General features: G+C 43.6%; 1 pseudogene across 1 annotated transcript in view; it reads left to right on the top strand.

Moving 5' to 3' along the window:
• Positions 1–2,398, top strand: part of LOC149976102 (uncharacterized) — a 36,946-nt pseudogene extending 34,548 nt beyond the window's left edge. Inside the window, exon 6 of the transcript XR_016487633.1 lies at positions 1,001–2,398. The product of XR_016487633.1 is annotated as an uncharacterized LOC149976102 (transcript). The remainder of the gene's footprint in view (positions 1–1,000) is intronic.
• Positions 2,399–19,614: the final 17,216 nt, after the last annotated feature.

Here is a 19,614-nt window from a genome sequence, read left to right as displayed (position 1 = left end):
CCAAATGATGTCATTTCTTGTGGAAGAATTGTGCTGCATCCCTCCATTAGAGTTCCAGACAATTGAAAAATCTATGCCATGGTGCATTGAAGCTGTTATGGCTTGTGGTGGTCCAACACCCTATTAAGACACTTTGTTGGTGTTTCCTTTATTTTGGCAGTTCCCTGTATATAATATAGATGCTAATGGGAGTCTCTACTCATGACAAGCAGAATTCTTTACAGAATACCACCATCGTCACTAAAAACAATCCCTGCTGACCATTGAGATATTAAAAATGTATCTTTGATGTACCAGAATGGGAATAACTGAAACACAAGAACAAGATGTCTTCATCGCTTTTTCTGGTGTCCGGAAAAATAAACATTCTGCTCCTATCTAGAGGAAAAATCCACTGTCGGAATACAGAATGGGTTTTGACAGATTCTTCAGAATGCCTTACTCTTATCCCTCCAGAAGCCAGAGTGCAGTAGCTCCATGCAGTACCAGCAGCAGCAGCTTTTTGTATTGTATCAGTCTGTCTGTGTGGGGGTGGGGAGAAGGAGATGGCAGTGGCAGTGCTGGATGGAGTCCTGTAAACTCTGTAATCCTCCTCGCTCTCTTATCACCTCCCGCAGGGAGAGCTTCAGGCAGAGACTCAGGGGGCAGAACCTGCATATCAGACACACTCATCTTCCTACATGATTATTAAACATTACTTCAATATTTCATTGAGCTCAGGCCTCCGTGAATTGCTGTCTACTTAGCATTCAGATGAGGCTGGGATTTGGGTAATGGATATTAGATTTGTAGATTGAGATCTCGTTGCTGTATTTTTTGTAGGAAATGCAGTCAGACATACAGCATTAGTCATAATACCCACAACTCAGTGTTGGAAAAGCAGCTCTTCAAATGGTTTCAGTTGGGCTTTTGGGATTTCTAAATATTTTAATAAGACAAACTGATCCATCTTTGATGTACTTGCCTGACTGTCTCTTCCCGTCCTCTCTCTCTTTGTCAGGTCCAGGAAGGTGACCCCTCTGGCTGATCCCCTGCACAAAGTGTCCCTAAGGAAAATTGACCTGGAGCTGGAGGTTCTGGAAACTGTGGTGTTGGTAGAGGAAGAGGAGAAAGGCTCCAGTAGAACTCCCCAGTCACACAGCAGAGAGGAGTCTGACAGAACCCAAGAGCGTAACTGTGCTGACAGAGGTAGGAAGAGGAGGAGAGTGTGCCGTGGCCAGCCTCCTCTCCAGCTTGCCTACCCCCTACTCTCCCAGGAGTCCTGTGCTCCTCTCATGTCAGCCGAGAGGAAGACCAGTGCCCTCCCCTCTGCTGCGGACAGCCCCAGCCAGCTGATCCAGGAGCTGGGAGAGAGGGCAAATGAGGCTGTGGATCTCTGCTCAGCCTGTGGGCAGCAGGCATTCCAGGAGCAGAACACAGGGAGAGGCGGAGAGAGACTGTTCACAGCCTGCTACAGTCACAGTCAATACTGCTACTTCCACAGCTACTAACCGCACAGGGACATTCCTAGAACAGTGTCCTTGCAGAAACCCTCTGCTGATCGTCAAACCAGATACTGGTGATGATCTTGATGAGGATGATATCGATGATGATCATTAGATGGGCGTCGTGGAGAATATGCCGTAATTACCTCTATGTACTGTACATGAATGACAGCTTGTTTGCATTCAATCAATGATGATGACTTCTCTAAAGCTGCGACCGAGAGACTGAAGAACAGCTTCTATCTCAAGGCCATCAAACTGCTAAACAGCTATCATTAACACAGAGAGGCTGCTGCCTACATGGAGACCCAATCACTGGTAACTTTAACAAATGGATCACTTTAAACAATGATACTTTAATAATGTTTACATATCTTACATTACTTATATCATATGTATATACTGTATATTATACTATCTATTGCACCTTGCCTATGCCACTCGGCCATCGTTCCCCCATATATTTATATGTACATATCCTCATTCACCTCTTTTTTAGATTTGTGTGTATTAGGCATTGTTTGATTACTTGTTAGATATTACTGCACTGTCGGAACCAGAAGCACAAACATTTCACTACACTCGCATGAACATCTGCTAACCATGTGTATGTGACCATTAACATCTGCTAACCATGTGTATGTGACTAATAACATCTGCTAACCATGTGTATGTGACCATTAACATTAGATTTGATGATTTGATTTGATTCTTAATTTAGTATTTTCTATCTTCATGCAGACATTTCATCAAACATGGAAATGTTGCATGTTTTGTATTGGATGCATTTTAGTTAAGTGTCATAGCTTACTTGAGTTTCAAAAAGCTTCTGTACTTTGTGCCTCTGTGCAGGTGTTTCTTTGATGAAGGCTATTCATACCAAGCTAAGCATTTTGATAATACAACGTATGTGTTTAATTATGCAGATCACTCAAGTGTCCTCAAGGTGACGCGGTCATTGCGTTGCACTTTGTTTGCAGGCTGTTAGATTAGCACATGCAATTCACACACAGCCATTTCCTCTCAAGTAAAGAGATAGTGGTGGTTGTTGGGAGATAACAAAACTGGACAGACCCCAACAGGAAATATCAGCTGCTGCTTTAAAATGTATCTTGAGACATTGAGTTTTCATGTATGCAGTGTCTATCCGCCCAAAAGAGTTAGTACCCTGACAACACTAAGAAACCTTTGGGTTCAACTCAGATATGTTCACACATTGTTACTGTCTGAAGTCAAATGTCCAAAGTTAGATCTTATTTGCTTTTCAAGGCACTTATTGAGTACTTGTCATTGTTCATTCGTGTGTACAGTTTAGCTGCTGGGGTGACTTGCAGGGAAGAGATTTTATATTTTTGCTCGTAGAGGCAGCAGTACAGTAAGCCCCTGCAGAAACTCCATATTGATTGGAGAAGAGGAGATTGGTGGCTAAACGAGGGACTCACCGCAGCGTGCAGGAGGAGTGATTGATTCATCTGGCATGAATGGAGGAGTGCCGTCAACACAGCTCAATACCATCAGCTGCCTGCGTCTCGGGGGCGTGGAGCGAAAACAAACAAGGAAGCACATGTCAGGCAGATGGATGAGGGCTCTGTGTGGAGCGGAGCACGGTAGCTGTTCGTTTGAGAGAAAAGAGCTCCCCGAGTCAGCGCACAGATGGAGAAGCAGAGGGCCGGAGAGCAGAGAGCAGGCAGAGACAAACCACCACTCCATACATACCGATGCACAGTGTGACTGGGATGAGACTACAGCCCATTTTTAAAGACACCTCCATTCTGGGGACTGTGGGGCCCTGCGGGCTGCTTCTCCACTGTGGTTTCACATTGATTAAGTGACACATTGATTAAGTGACAATAGCTGTTTTTCATCTTAAAGTGGCTCGCATGTCCCCCATAACCGCAGCCTTCTCAGAGCTCGATGAAGTATTAGTCTGAAATTCATACTGTTCACCCAGGAGTTTTTCCAAAGGACTACCCCGGCAGTATAAGTCATGTGCCTTATAAATTATACAAGGCATTAATTAATTGAATGTGTATGCTGCGTTTTGACAGAGATTTAATTACTAGGCCTACTTCTCGGTAACCAAAAGATCTCTGGTTCAAATCCCTGAGCTGGCAAGATCTGCTGTCCTGACCTTGAGCAAGGCAGTTAACACCCAACAACAACTACTCCCCAGGTGCCGATGACCTGGACATCGATTAAGGCAGCCAGCCGTGGGGTTAAATGCAGAAGATACATTTTTGTTGAATGCATTCAGTTGTGCGACTGACTAGGTATCCCCTTTCCCCTTCTGTGGCAGTGTGCTTGCCCTTTGACCCCAGTGAGGTCAACACACTGCAGTAATTACTCTCTTCTCTGGGCTAATGACAGAGATTTCCCCCTGTAGCTGCCTGCCACTTATCCATCACTGCTGAAGATAGATAGGATTAGACCCAAATGTAGTTGGCGAGTATGTAAGTAGCCTTACACAAGCCTTGGGCAAACCAGAACGGCACATCGGAGCAGGAGTCTATCTCCTGTTTCTGTAGTGTGAGGCAGCTTAAATGTACAAGTAGCCTACATCCCCAAGACAGGACGCTAGTCTATCGCAGGGCCTTACCCCCAATCTATCTACTTAATGCTAAGTGCCACGCAGAGACATATCGGGTCCAATTTTTTGTCTTTGGTACAACACGGCCGAGGATTCGAACTCCAACCTGAGGGCGGACACTCTAACCACAAGGCCACTGTAACGGTCTTCTTGTGGTGAAGTAGAGGCGGACCAAAAAGCAGCGTGATTATATTGATTCATGTTTAATAACAAAAAGGATAAACGCAAACACTACAAAAACAACAAACGTGGAAAACCAAAAAAACAGCCCTGTCTGGTGCAAAACACAGAGACAGGAACAATCACCCACAAACACACAGTGAAACCCAGGCTACCTAAATATGGTTCCCAATCAGAGACAATGACTAACACCTGCCTCTGATTGAGAACCATATCAGGCCAGACATAGAAATAGACAAACAAGACATCCAACATAGAATGCCCACTCAGATCACACCCTGACCAACCAAAACATAGAAACATACAAAGCAAACTATGGTCAGGGTGTGACAGCCACTGAGTTGGCTTTGTGTGAGTATGTGGTCAACAGGGCTTGAACAGAGGATCTACAGTATCATGGATGTCTTGGGTCAAATGTCTCTGAAGACACGTTTTGCCAATGGTGGACATTTACAGATGAAGCAGCTTACTGTCACTGCTAAAGCTTATTTGCTGAGACCTTGTTGCTCCTTAGTACTAAGCACACTGCAACGGTGGAAATTCCTACATGAAATCGACCTTATAAGTATTATCCTGACAGAAAGCACTTTTTTCAATGGGAGGGCAGGGGGGCAAGGACAGTATAGTCACAGTCCTTCTCTCCCACACACAGAGAGCAGCGGCTCTTGGTTCATACTAATATAAAACTCAATCTTGTCTCCCCTTCCTGAGAGGCAAAGTGATTCTGGTACTTGAAAAGATGAATAGCCCTCAAGAAGAAATTAATCAGGTTGTCTCCAGGACTTGACTCCTCCAATGGGTGTGCAAATATAATTTATTTTGTGCTCACTTGGTGCTATGTGGCGTGGGCAGGCAGGCATGCGGCTTCGTTCTCCCTTTGTGACCCTGGCCTACTGTATTATGTTTCCCCAGGCTGCATGGCGCTGAAACTAAGTGCAGCTCCAGCTTCAGAGCACAGGAAAGGAGTCAGGTGTCCAGTCAACTACCTCGTTCTGTCATGCTTTGTATTCCCACAAGACATGACTGACATGAGCATATGTGAGGTGTCTGTCCCTCTCAGCCATTCTGTAGCCTTTCACAAGGTTTTCACTGTGATACCAATATGCTATTCTTCAGTGTTGATATACAGTATAGGCCTTGATATAGCACTGAGCTGTTGGCTTTCTACAAGTAAAGTTTATTGCACTTCTTTTGATTAATATGGAATGTTGGAAACAGGATACCCCTATCCATTGTGTGTGTGTATGTGTGTGTTTTGACAGGGCCTGCATACACTCGTCTTCCGCAGCGTTGCCTCACTGATTCACCCTAATTTGTGTGAGCAATGTCTGTTAGCACTCTTCCATTGAGAGTGGGGAGTGATTTATCAGGTCGCTTAATGCAGCAAATTACCTCTGCTTTTCGTCGGGTGTGCACTTGCACAGCATCTCACTCCTCTCTCATCATTATACCCCTTCAACACTGTCAGTCTCCTTTAACACCATGCTTTGCCTGGCTGTTCCAGAGAAACAGACATGAGGTGGAGGTGCAAGCTAAGTTATTTTCCTCCAGGATAGGTCATAGGGTCATATTAACATTCTACCTGAAGTGTTTTAAATGTTGCCCATTGAATATAATATCCCTCTTGTTTCTATTTTTGATATTCCCAGTCCTTATCTTAGCCAGTCTATAAATGGTGATGACAGTCTGTGTGTATTATCCGAAAAACTACCATCCCTTATTTGTTTTTATAGTTTTAAACAGCTGTCATATTTTAGCATGATATACTACTGGGGGGAGCCAGTAAGTGTTGAGGGAGTTGGAAACAACAAACCAAAGCTGTTCAGATGTTCTCTCTCTTCCTCCCTCTGTCTTCTCCTCTCCTCTGATTTTTCATTGAACAGTGCTTCTTTTATGAGTCCTGAAATGAACTAGCGCCTATATTTTAAAAAAGGAGCTCTTGATATATCACTTAATTTAGCGCCGAGCGCCGGATTTACAATCATCATAAAGGTGCTTACATGTTTCAACACACACTTCTCCCTCAAAGCAAAAACTCTGCACGGTAGCACTGAGCAAGAGCCCGGTCATGTCACATGTCAGCTTCAGAGGCAGCCAGCATAGCAGGGGCTGTGTTTGTTCTGTGGCTGGTGTGACCTCTGACCAATCTCTGAAGTGCCCGTGTCTGTTCTCCCCTACACTCTGCGCTCAGCACAGACCTGCCTGCACTCTAATGATGCCTCATGGACGTAAGTATGTAGCTAACAGACCAGGAACAAAGGCTCTCCACACACACACGTATCCCTACGCGCTCTGCAAACGAGATCCCTTGACACTCTAAACACAGGCTTTTGGCGTTGATAGCGGATTCTACACACATGCACACTCTCTGTAAATCCGCTCTACAGTAGAGTCCATGTCTGAGCCACTGCGGAAATCAAATTAGCATAATAGCAAATGCCCATACAAATCAGTCTGTTCAAGCTAGAGATGTGTTTTCATCGTATCCGCCCATGTCGGTCTTTTGTATCTGCGGTGAAAGGTGGCAGAGCTACTGAGGTGTTTGTCAGGCCATGAGACATCCCGAAAATCAGTCTTCTCACAAAAATGTCTGTAGCATCCGAACGTCTGTAGCGTCCGAACGAACTAATATGACCCCTCTTTGGAAAGATGAGACTCTCGAACACAACGTTTTGTATATATGGAAGTAGTTTAGTACCTAAAAAAAGTGGTTAAATATGTATCAAAAAATATATGGTGCCTTCAGAAAGTGTTACAGCCTGAATTAAAAATGGATTAACACCCACATACATACAATACCCCATAATGACAAAGTGAAAACATGTTTTTAGACATTTTTGCTAATTTATTGAAAATTAAATACAGAAATATCTCATTTGCATAATTATTCACACCCCTGAGTCAATACATGTCAGAATCACCTTTGGCAGCGATTACAGCTGTGAGTTTTTCTGTGTAAGTCTCTAAGAGCTTATCTCACTCTGATAATAATCCACATGCAGTATAACATGAGTGCTGTGTCTCTAGAACCTCACTCTCTAAACTCAGGCTGTCTCTCTCTCTCCCAGTCTCTCTCCCTTTTATTAGCCTCTCTGTATGTCTCTCTCAATTTCAATTTAAGGGGCTTTATTGGCATGGGAAACATATGTTTACATTGCCAAAGCAAGTGTAATAGATCATTAACAAAAGTGAAATAAACAAAAAGAAGTATCAGTATACATTACACTCACAAAAGTTCCAAAATAATTTTAAAAATTCAAATGTCATTATGTCTATATACAGTGTTGTAATTATGTGCAAATAGTTAAAGTACAAAAGGGAAGATAAATAAACATAAATATAAGTTGTATTTACAAAGGTGTTTGTTCTTCACTGGTTGCTCTTTTCTTGGGGCAACAGATCACACATGTTGCTGCTGTGATTGCACACTGTGGAATTTCACACAATAGATATGGGACTTTATCAAAATTGGTGGATCTGTGTAATCTGAGGGAAATATGTGTCTCTAATATTTGGCAGGAGGATAGGAAGTACAGCTCAGTTTCCACTTAATTTTGTGGGTAGTGTGCACATAGCCTGTCTTCTCTTGAGAGCCAGGTCTGCCTTTGGCATCCTTTCTCAATAGCAAGGCTATGCTCACTGAGTCTGTACATAATCAAATATTTCCTTAGTTTTGGGTCAGTCACAGTGGTCAGGTATTCTGCCAATGTGTACTCTCTGTTTAGGCCAAATAGCATTGTAGTTTCCTCTTTTTTTTGTAAATTCAAGTAGTTATCTTTTTGTTTTCTCATGATTTGGTTTGATATATATGTTGAAGAGGTGCATACCTGCGGAAAGAAATGCGTGTGGTTTTTGCCAATTCTTTTTTTAAATTTTATTTTATTTAAAAAAAAAATTGTACCCCTTTTTCTCCCCTTTTTCTCCCCAATTTCGTGGTATCCAATTGTTGTAGTAGCTACTATCTTGTCTCATCGCTACAACTCCCGTACGGGCTCGGGAGAGACGAAGGCTGAAAGTCATGCGTCCTCCGATACACAACCCAACCAAGCCGCACTGCTTCTTAACACAGCACGCATCCAACCCGGAAGCCAGCCGCACCAATGCGCCGGAGGAAACACCGTGCACCTGGCCACCTTGGTTAGCGCACACTGCGCCCAGCCCGCCACAGGAGTCGCTGGTGCGCGATGAGACAAGGACACCCCTACCGACCAAGCCCTCCCTAACCCGGGTGACGCTAGGCCAATTGTGCGTCGCCCCATGGACCTCCCAGTCGCGGCCGGTTACGACAGAGCCTGGGCGCGAACCCAGGGACTCTGATGGCACAGCTGGCGCTGCAGTACAGCGCCCTTAACCACTGCGCCACCCGGGAGGCCCAGGTTTTTGCCAATTTTAACCGCACACTTGTTTGTGTACACAGATTTTATAATGTCATGTAAGGACTGACGCTGGAGATGAGATGCAGGTACGGGGAGTCAACATTTAGTTAGGAACAGACATGTAACAAGACAGGAATAGCGTCAGAACATGGGAATACAAAGACAGACAACAATCAATGCAGCAGCGGGGAACAGAGCTGGAGAACTGACAAATATAGGGGAGGTAATAAACAGGTGATTGAGTCCAGGTGAGTCCAATAAATTGCTGATGCACGTGACGAGGGAAGGCAGGTGTGCGTAGTGATGGTGGCAGGAGTGCGTAATGCTGGGGAGCCTGGCTCTCGAGCGCCCGCGGGGAAGATGTCATATGTTTTTCCCCCAACCACTTTCTATCAATTTGTATAGCAGACCCTCATGCCAAATTGAGTCAAAAGCTTTTTTTAAATCAACAAAGTATGAGAAGACTTTGCCTTAATTTTGGTTTGTTTGTTTGTCAATTTGGGTGTGCAGGGTGAATACGTGGTCTGTTGTACGGTAATTTGGTAAAAAGCCCATTTGACATTTGCTCAGTACATTGTTTTAGCTGAGACAATGTACAAGTCTGCTGTTAATAATGATAATGCATAGGATTTCCCCAAGATTGCTGTAGTTACTAGGGTCAAATTTGTCTCCACTTTTGTGGATTGGGGTGATCAGTCCTTGGATCCAAATATTGGGGAAGATGCCAGAGCTGAGGATGATGTTAAAGAGTTTAAGTATAGCCAATTGTAATTTGTGGTCTGTATATTTAATCATTTCATTTAGAAAACCATCAACCCCACAGGCCTTTTTGGGTTGGAGGGTTTGTATTTTGCCCTGTAGTTCATTCAATGTAATTGGAGAATCCAGTGGGTTCTGGTAGTCTTTAATTGTTGATTCTAAGATTTATATTTGATCATGTATATGTTTTTGCTGTGCTTTGTTATAGAGACAAAAAGATTGGAGAAGTGGTTTATCCATACATTTCCGTTTTGGATAGACAACTCTTTGTTGTTTGTTTAGAGTTTTCCAATTTTCCCAGAAATAGTTAGGTTCTATGGATTCTTTAATTACATTGAGTTCCTTCTTTTTCCATAGTGTATTTCTGTACTGTTTTAGTGTCTCCCCATAGTGAAGGCGTAGGTACAGGTTTTCTGGGTCTCTATGTTTTTGGTTGGATAGAAAGAAATTTAGAAACCTAAGGTGTTTACATTCTTCATCAAACCATTTGTCATTGTTGTTTTCTTAGGTTGTCAACTTGACATTTTTTGAGATGATAGGTTAAATAAACTGTTTAGGTTTTCTACTGCCAGGTTTACACTTTCACTATTACAGTAAAACCTTTTGTCCAGGAAATTGTTTAGAAGGGACTGAATTTTTAGTTGCCTAATTGTTTTTTGGTAGATTTCCACACTATTTTCCTTCCATCTATAGCATTTCTTCATATTATTCAGTTCTTTTGACTTTGCTGCCTAAAGATTGAGCATAACTCTGTTCAAGTAGAGTGTGATTTTGCAGTGATCTGACAGAGCGTTCACAGTCAGTCCACTGACACCTCTATGTGACTCTGGGTTGAGGTTATCGTTAAAGTATTGGTATTCTATTGGGGGGATAGACAGATGTAAAATGTTCCTGTTTTGACTAATTTAATAGAGTGGGTTAGGTCTGGTCTATACCAAATTAGCATACCCCCTGTTTCACACCTGGTAGTTTGGTGGATGGGACTACCAGCTCTCTGTAACCTAGAGGGTAACCAGTGGGTCCGTCTCCTTTATACCATGTTTCTTGTAAGATTACAATGTCTGTATTTCCAATACATTTTATAAAGTCTGGGTTTCTGCTCTTTAGGCCAAAGGCAGATGACCTTAGATCTTGTAAATTGCAGGATGAGATAGTAAACTCTTTGTGTTCCATAGTGTCTAGTGTTGTTTTTTTGTGTTATAGGACCATCACAGTAGGTGTGAGCATAGCATGTTGAGCATCTGATACATACCTCTTAGGCTAAGGGATGGGGCTTGGGTGGGTATAATAGCGGGGGTTGGGCCTGTTGTTCTGCTCACACCCTGGGCATATATCCTGCTGTCGTGTTGAGGTCCTTGCCGCAGGGGCGGGGGACATGGTGTGGGCAGATGGGACATAGGTCTGATATGGGGGGGCCTATATAAGGTGTGGCCAGGGTTTGCTTGGAGGTGTGGCTGGTGATGCTGTGCTCTGGGTGTAGGTCCTTTTGGCATGGGTTCTCTCGATGCAGGCCTGGGAGGGGGTCTCGCTGGTCTGGGAAGGGTGTCCGTAGCTCCTGTGTGAGGCGCTGGGGCTACGGTTCAGGGTGACGTCCTTCAGGGTCCTGGCAAAGGTTGGGATTGCCAAATGTAGAGGTGGACCTGGTCCTAAAGGCTGTTCAAGTTCAGGGTGGAGTGGTGGGCCAGGTTTACAGGTTTTGAAGCACAGTTGTTGTGCTGGTCTGTTTTGTGGGTATGTTCTGTCTGGATTGTGTGGACTAGCTCTCTGAGCTCCACAATGTCTCTCTCCAGCTCTGTGAATTTATCACTCTCAATTATGGAGGAGCAATGCAGTTGTGGTGCCTGTGTGTGTTCAGTGCTGGGGGTGACTATCCTCATCTGCAGAACAGTTTGAAGAGGTGTGATCTGACTGAGTCAGGATGGGGGAGTCGTCACAGAGAGAGATCTTTTCCTGCTGTGCTTGCTCTTTGATCCTGTAATAGTTCTGCTGAAACTGCATGAGTATGCCCTGCACCATTACTGTCCCAGACTTGTTTCAATTTCCTCAATGTCTAGTATTCTGAGTTTCTACCCTGTGAAACTCTCCTGCCATTGTTGGGCTCAAGAGTTTTCACACATCTGACTTCACACTTCAGTGCTAATTGAAGGTGCCTCCAGGTCGGTTCTGTAATAGCAGCTGGGTAGCTTAGTGTGCGTATTTACTTAGCTTTATATAACAAAATTACGTAGATGTTGTCTTTTACTTTTTGGCTTCAGAAGTAGCATCAGACTGAATATTACTCACTCAGTTTTGTGTTGGATGGTATTTCCAGGTTCCACTGTGTTTCTTCTGCAAGTTTGTTAGAAGTTTTCTCTTGATAGTTCTTAGTAGTAATAGTCCATTCAAGTAATTTAGTCCAAAATCAACGTTTTAGGTATGGAATTTTGATTTCAATTGAAGGTTTTAATGTTGAGGTTAGTATCCTGTATAAGTCCTTGCGAGAAAAAAAAATCGAGTTTATCTACATTTATCCAACTCTAATTCAATATTTTTTTGCAGAAGAACTCAGGAGCCCATGAGCTCCCTCTCTCTCTCTCTCTTTCTCTCATGCTCGCTCTTTCTCAATGTCTCTCACTTTCTCTCACCCCTCCCTCTCTCTCTCTCTCTCTCTCTCTTTCATTCCCTCTCTCCTGGCCACTCTCACTCTAATTCTCGACATCTCACACTGTCTCTACCTCTGTCTCTCACTCCCTCTCTGTCTCTGCACCATGCCATGAGTCTGGCTGTCACATGCCTGCAGAGTTCCTCTGTTTCACCCCTGTACGCATCACAGCAGTCGCCATCACCGCAGTCCCCTGGGACACCATGTATGAAAGCAGATCTCCTTACGTGTCGCTACGCCAAGCCTGCCTGTCACCGAGGAGGCCACCCTCTGCCATTCATTGTTGCTCACAGCACTAAGAGGTGTAGATTACATCTGCATGGGATGCAGAGAGCCTCCCAGCTGACACACAGCAGCCGCGGAGAGGGGGAGAGTGGGAAAGGTTTAGACAGACAGACACACAGAGAGAGAGAGAGAGAGAGAGGAAATAGGTTTAGACGGGGGGAGGAAATGCGTGAGGAAATGTGGGAGGGAGCAGCAGATTCCCATCAGCGTGGCATGTCATTATAGCATGTCACATGACTGTCTGGGGCCTGCTGATGCTCATCAAAGGATTAGACCTGAGGCAAAATAAAACACTCAAATAAGCATGTTAGAAGAATGACAGGAACAACAAAAAGATTGGGACTTCAGCTCTTTAAGTATTCTGGGTAGTAAAGCACAGACCTCTGTTCATCTGAGTACAGTACTGTATGTCTACTGTGGTGTGATTGGCAGTTCATGAAATGTTCCTGACATCACAGCAATGGAATACCCATGTAGTATGCTAATGGTGTTTGAGCCTACATTGTGTCACGCCCTGGAAAGTGTGTCAGATGAGATAAAGAGTACTAATGGGTAATAAAACTGCTCTGTTTGCTGTAAGAGCTCCACTGGGGGAACAGGCTCTTACATAATCAAACAATAACGTAATTGCCAGCTGGAACTGACCTTTAGATGGGCCACTCAATAGTGCTTGTTGATAATTAAATGGGCCTGTGGGTGATTCTCTTTTTTGTTTTTGGGGGTAGTCTGCGGATTGGATTCCTCACTTGGACCATTGAATGTTTTAAGCTGTTTTTATCAGGGTGAAATATGGGTCAAAAGCTGTTCTGTTTTCACCAGTCAGCATTGTCCAGCTGAGCACAGCTGATTGTGGTGTGATTGTGTTGTTAGAGGAGTATGCAGTGCTTGAGATCCAATGGCAGAGGTAGAGGTGGTGACTAAGCAGTAAGCACCAGGTAGAGCTGAGGGGAGAGGAAGGGCTGTGATGGTGGCAGGCATCACAGCCCACAGCTGCGATCTATGCAGAGGAATCCTCTCTGTATCCTTGCAGCTTAACACTGTGCTACCACAGACACAAGTCCTACAAGTCCTTGCTGCATGGGACCAGACCAGTCCAACCTCTGAGCTGGAAATGGGAGGAATTTTCACTGTGGCTGAAGGGGTATGTTCCACTCTAGTATATCCCATCCCTGAGTGTGTAACCTTAATATGCACTAATCAATTAGGTGCCCACCCACACACCATGCATATCCTGTGGTGGTAGACTGTGGGCTCCCAGTTTAAAATCAGGGGAAACTCCAGCCTCCTCACATCTGTACAGTGTTAGCAGCACTCCCAGATTTATTAGAACCACAAACGAACACGGACACACCTTCCCTTCCCCCCAGGCCAGCTGCATGGGGTAACGCAGGGACACTTTCTACTGTACGTAGTACAGACATTATGGAGCTTGTGGAAATGTGCAGCATACAAAACAGGTATAAATAATTTTGAATGGTACTCAAATGTCACATGCTGTTAGATTGTTACACAGACAACAATGTATCTGAGTTGTGTGTCTGCTGAACAGATTATCTTAGTTAAGAGCATTAACATTATGTAGGTTTACTTTTGTCAAGGGTTCAAGATTTTGAAATACAACTGACAGCTACAATTCCAGCTCTTGGCAGGCTGCAGTGAGTCGATCCATGAGAGGATGATTGTCTTTGTCTGTGATAGATACTCTGTCAGAGGGTTTGGTGCCAGAAGTTGCTGTAGGCCTGGCACTCTGACTGTCCCATTCTTGGAGGTGCTCAGCTTGGCAGCGTTAGGGTCAGCCTGAACAAGAATGTGAAACACTGAGCACATTGTGACAGCCTCTAATCATAAACAGAACTGATTTTAAATCACTATATTGAGAGAAGACGAGGCATGTTGTCATCTGCCAAGCGGTGGGAATATCTATTTAACATCTATTAAACATGAATCAAGTCAATGACGAGCTCTGTCAATGTAGCTGATTGATGCTCATAGATTTCATTGGATGAATCTGGTTAGGCACTTGGCAGCAGCCATTGTATCAGTTTGAGATTTTACAACTGCACTTACAGCACATGGATCAATGCATTACACATGACCTGCCCTAGGCACATTTTTACTGTGAAAACACCCACTCCATTGGACAGGCCACAACCCTCCCTGACTCCTCTGACCACTGGTCTGTGTAAAAAGCCCTTTTCTGTCTCCTGTCCAAATGGTGATGGTACACTGTTCAAAATGAGATTTTCTGTTCACATTGTAATGCTATTGTGTGCATATATGCAATGAAAATGGGTGGAGAATGATTTGGGCCCTTGCTTTATTTTCCTTAGAAGAAAGGTTGACATTGCATAAGTAGGTCCAGTATCCATATACTGTTGAATATCCACTATCCTTCTCCATAGTTTGGTGTATTTGACAATTACCTTTTTCAGTGTGTATTCATTGTCCAATTCTAGACTCCAAACTCAGGAGTCAGTGGTAATAACAACAACTGGTGAATTGTATCATGTATCAGGCACACACACAGTGGCAAGCATCATTTCCCCTCACACAGGAAAGGGCAAACTATCACCTCAGGCAAGTAAATGCAGGTGTATTAAGAAGTCAATGAGAAATTCATGTGTGGATAATTTCACAGTGAGCACGTGACCTTTGCCAATGATGCCACTCAAAGCTGTAGGTGGTGTTTCACTGACTGCTAAATTAAGTCCCAGGAGACCACAATGCACTTCAACGCTACAGTGGCTCACACCTTTCATTGTGTAAAACAGAGTAACACGCAGGAACATGGATTCAATCTTTAGGAGATCAAAATGAGAATATTGTCCAAGACGGGCTATATCTGAATTAAAACTATTTCTAGCAGGTTGCTTGTGAGGTGCTCAATTATTAAGATTTCCAACATTTTTATTCAAACAGAAGTACCGAATCGACCTAATTATTCTTGACCCTGTTTGTGAACAGTCATCTGTGCAAAGAGTTTTTCAAGTTAAGAGGAGACACAATGCTTTTTCAATTACTGCATGCCACTTACGGGAGAACACAAAATCCTCTGTGCTGCTTTTGTGATGAATCACTTGAGATTATTATCAATTAGAGCTCACAACCCATTAAAGCTACATGCAAAGTCAACCATACACATCAAATATTTTTCTGCTGAATAAAGATCTCCTCACACTCTATCCATAGAGCCTATTAAAGGAGAGGTAGAGGTCCATCCTCTGAACCTCATCCTCTCATCTCCCCATTCCTTCTCCTGTACCTACCTCCTATTACTGCCAAGCGCTCAACCTCTAACTCTCTCTGCCCGTAACTTTCCATCTCCATCTTCCTTTCCTAGCACCCTTCCTTCCTTACCCTTTCTCTTTCCCTCGCCTCTCCTCTTACTCTCAAGCCTCTCTGCATCGTGTCCAGTATCATAAGAATCTAATGTGAAGGCTGGCCACTCTCCCCCTGCTTAAATCTCTCCATAATAGAGCCCAAGGGTATCTGAAATTGAGTGTGAAGACTGCATCAAGGTCGTTTACTCCATCCACCCTGCTAGATAGTGATGGATGTCTTGTCTGATTTCTTGATTTGGCTGTCCTACTTGGGGTAGGCACACCCCTTAGCAGTTGGTGAGAAGGGGAGAGTGTTTAGTTTCAGAGGACAGCTAGATAGCCATTCCTGGGGTGGGGTGGGGGGGGGGGGGTGAAAGATACAACACATGAGTGCCCATGGAGGGAATCGTTCCTGGATTACTGTATCAGTGCTTTAAGTAAACACTTAACAAGTATGTATTGATTGTTGGTTGGATGTTGCGCTGTCTGTCAATGCACTAATCTGCCAAATTGATTGCATCTCTGCAGCATTGTGTGTGACCAAACAGCTGGATCCAGTCTAAACACTATAAACATTATCCATACTTTATCCATGCTGAAACCTCGCCCTAGGGCCGGTGATTTATAGTCCAGTAGATTGTGTGTACTTCTGGGAATTACTATATAAGAACATTGCAGAAAACCCTTCCAATCTCTCTCCCAATGCTTAGCCAGCGACGACCTGATGCACATACTGTACACCGGAGATGGTGTTGGTCATATTTTCATGTTTTGACATTTGACTATGGTTGACTATTCTACCTAAAATATGTGTCCCTCTTGGCTCATTTCTCACCTATATTTGAAAATCCAAACTGCATGATTTTGTGAATTTTAGATAATGGAGTAGATGTAATATTTAATCTCTTTGATATAAGGGAATTTGGGAAACGCAAACCACCCACAAATGAAATCACCATCTTATTCTTTATCATCAGGGAGGTAATTGACAAGTGATGCATGATTGTCTTATTCTTTATTCACCATTTCTGGGTTAACAAACCGTGAGATTGGGCCGTGCCTCTGCGTTGCACATTCTCAGCTTGCAGGCCTTTTGTACTGCTGCCTTTTGTGGAGTCCCCTAAATTCACTGAAACTCTCTACTGCTGAGTGAGCTGAAGAATCATTTTTTCACATTCTCACACACACACGCTCTCTCTCAGATGCACAAAGACTGAAGCGCTGCCAGCATTTCATGGGATAATCTACCTTCCTGAAGGTTTGGCAAAGCCTCCCCCTGCTCCTTATCGGTGTAGTGTGAGCAGCATGTGGTTTCCTGCCAACATATTGGGCTGTGAGCTGCCTCTCCAAACAGGAACATGCATGGAGACATTCCTCTGCTGGAGGAGGAAACTGTCCTCAGCCACCGCCCCCTAACCCCCTCCCTGGACACTTGAACACATCGCACACAACCCTCAACTCCTCAGGGTACAATCTCCCCACACCCACACTGTCCGGGCATGGAGATGTAAATGGAGAAGGAATTTGCCTGTCTGTGTATGTGTGTGTGGGGGGGGGGGGGGGGGGGGGTCTGGTCTCCATTTTGTGTGACAGCCATAAATAAGTCCTGTCCTCTCACTGCCTGCAAAGATGCCCACAGATTTCCAGTGATCAATAAAAACATACACTACCGTTCAAAAGTTTGGGGTCACTTAGAAATGTTCTTGTTTTTGATAGTAAAGCAAAAAATGTTGTCCTTTAAAATAACATCAAATTGATCAGAAATACAGTGTAGACATTGTTAATGTTGTAAATGACTATTGTAACTGGAATATCTACATAGGCATACAGAGGCCCATTATCAGCAACCATCCCTCCTGTATTCCAATGGCATTTTGTGTTAGCTAGTCCAAGTTTATCATTTTAAACAGCTAATTGATCATTAGAAAACCCTTTTGCAATTATGTTAGCGCAGCTGAAAACTGTTGTTCTGATTAAAGAAGCATTGAAACTGGCCTTCTTTAGACTAATTGAGTATCTGGAGCATCAGCATTTGTGGGTTCGATTACAGGCTCAAAATGGCCAGAAACAAAGTGTCACGGTTTTCCTCCTCTTCATCTGAAGAAGAGAGGCGAGAAGGATCGGAGGACCAATATGCGGCGTGGTAAGTGTCCATGGTTTTAATAGGAAAACTCAAACACAACTACAAAAACAAGAACCGTGAAAACAGTCCCGTGTGGCACTGACACAGGAAATAATCACCCCCCCCCCCCCCCCCCCCAAAATACCCAAAGAATATGGCTGCCTAAATATGGTTCCCAATCAGAGACAACGATAGACAGCTGCCTCTAATTGAGAACCACTCTAGGCAACCATGGACTTACCTAGACCACTAAACTGAACACAACCCCATTAATCTAATAAAACTCCTAGACAAGACGAAACACAATAAATCACCCATGTCACACCCTGGCCTAACCAAAATAATAAAGAAAACACAGATAACTAAGGCCAGGGCGTGACACAAAGAACTTTCTTCTGAAACTCGTCAGTCTATTCTTGTTCTGTACACTTGTTCTGTACACAGCACTGTGTACTACTGCCTTCACAGAACAACACAAACTGTCTCTAACCAGAATAGAAAGAGGAGTGGGAGGCCCCGGTGCAAAACTGAGCAGGACAAGTACATTAGAGTGTCTAATTTGAGAAACAGACACCTCACAAGTCCTCAACTGGCAGCTTCATTAAATAGCACCTGTTATTAAACCCACAAATGCTGATGCTCCAGATACACAACTAGTCTAAAGAAAGCCAGTTTTATTGCTTCTTTTTTTATTTAAAAAAATTATATATATATATATATATATATATATATATATATATATATATATATATATATATATACACCTTTTATTTAACTAGAAAGGTCAGTTAAGAACAAATTCTTATTTTCAATGACGGCCTAGGAACAGTGGGAGAACGGGCAGAACGGCAGATTTTTACCTTGTCAGCTCGCGGATTTGATCTTGCAACCTTCCGGTTACTACAGGTGTAGAGTGAAATGCTTACTTACAGGCTCTAACCAATAGTGCAAAAAGGTATTAGGTGAACAACAGGTAGGTAAAGAAATAAAACAACAGTAAAAAGATAGGCTATATACAGTAGCGAGGTTATAAAAGTAGCGAGGCAACATTCAGACACCGGTTAGTCAGGCTGATTGAGGTAGTATGTACATGTAGATATGGTTAAAGTGACTATGCATATATGATGAACAGAGAGTAGCAGTAGCGTAAAAGAGGGGTTGGCGGGTGGTGGGTGGGACACAATGCAGATAGCCCGGTTAGCCAATGTGCGGGAGCACTGGTTGGTCAGCCCAATTGAGGTAGTATGTACATGAATGTATGTAGTATGTACATGAATGTAACCAACACTCTAACTACTAGGTTACCTGCTGCCCCTTTAATTAGCACAACAGTTTTCAGCTGTGCTAACATAATTTCAAAAGGGTTTTCTAATGCTCAATTAGCCTTTTAAAATGATAAACTTGGATTAGCTGTGTTTAATTGCTAAATTGTAATTACTTCGTCACTACGGCCTATTTATTGCCTTACCTCTCTAATTTACACACACTGTATATAGATTTTTTTCCTATTGTGTTATTGACTGTACGTTTGTTTATTCCATGTGTAACTCTACCAACTCTACCAACAATAACCTACTCAACAAATTGGATGCAGTCTATCACAGTGCCATCCGTTTTGTCACCAAAGCCCCGTATACTACCGACAATTGCGATCTGTACGCTCTCGTTGGCTGGCCCTCGCTTCATACTCGTCGCCAAAGCCACTAGCTCAAGGTCATCTACAAGACCCTGCTAGGTAAAGTCCCCCCTTATCTCAGCTCGCTGGTCACCATAGCATCACCCACCTGTAGCACGCACTCCAGCAGGTATATCTCTCTGGTCACCCCCAAAACCAATTATTTATTTGGCCGCCTCTCCTTC

This window comes from Oncorhynchus mykiss, chromosome 17 (assembly GCF_057628025.1).
Source record: "Oncorhynchus mykiss isolate SJ-2025 chromosome 17, ASM5762802v1, whole genome shotgun sequence".
In the NCBI taxonomy this organism is placed as follows: Eukaryota; Metazoa; Chordata; class Actinopteri; order Salmoniformes; family Salmonidae; genus Oncorhynchus; species Oncorhynchus mykiss.
Note: the sequence above shows the minus strand (reverse complement) of the source record. Positions and strands in the feature narration are given on the sequence as shown.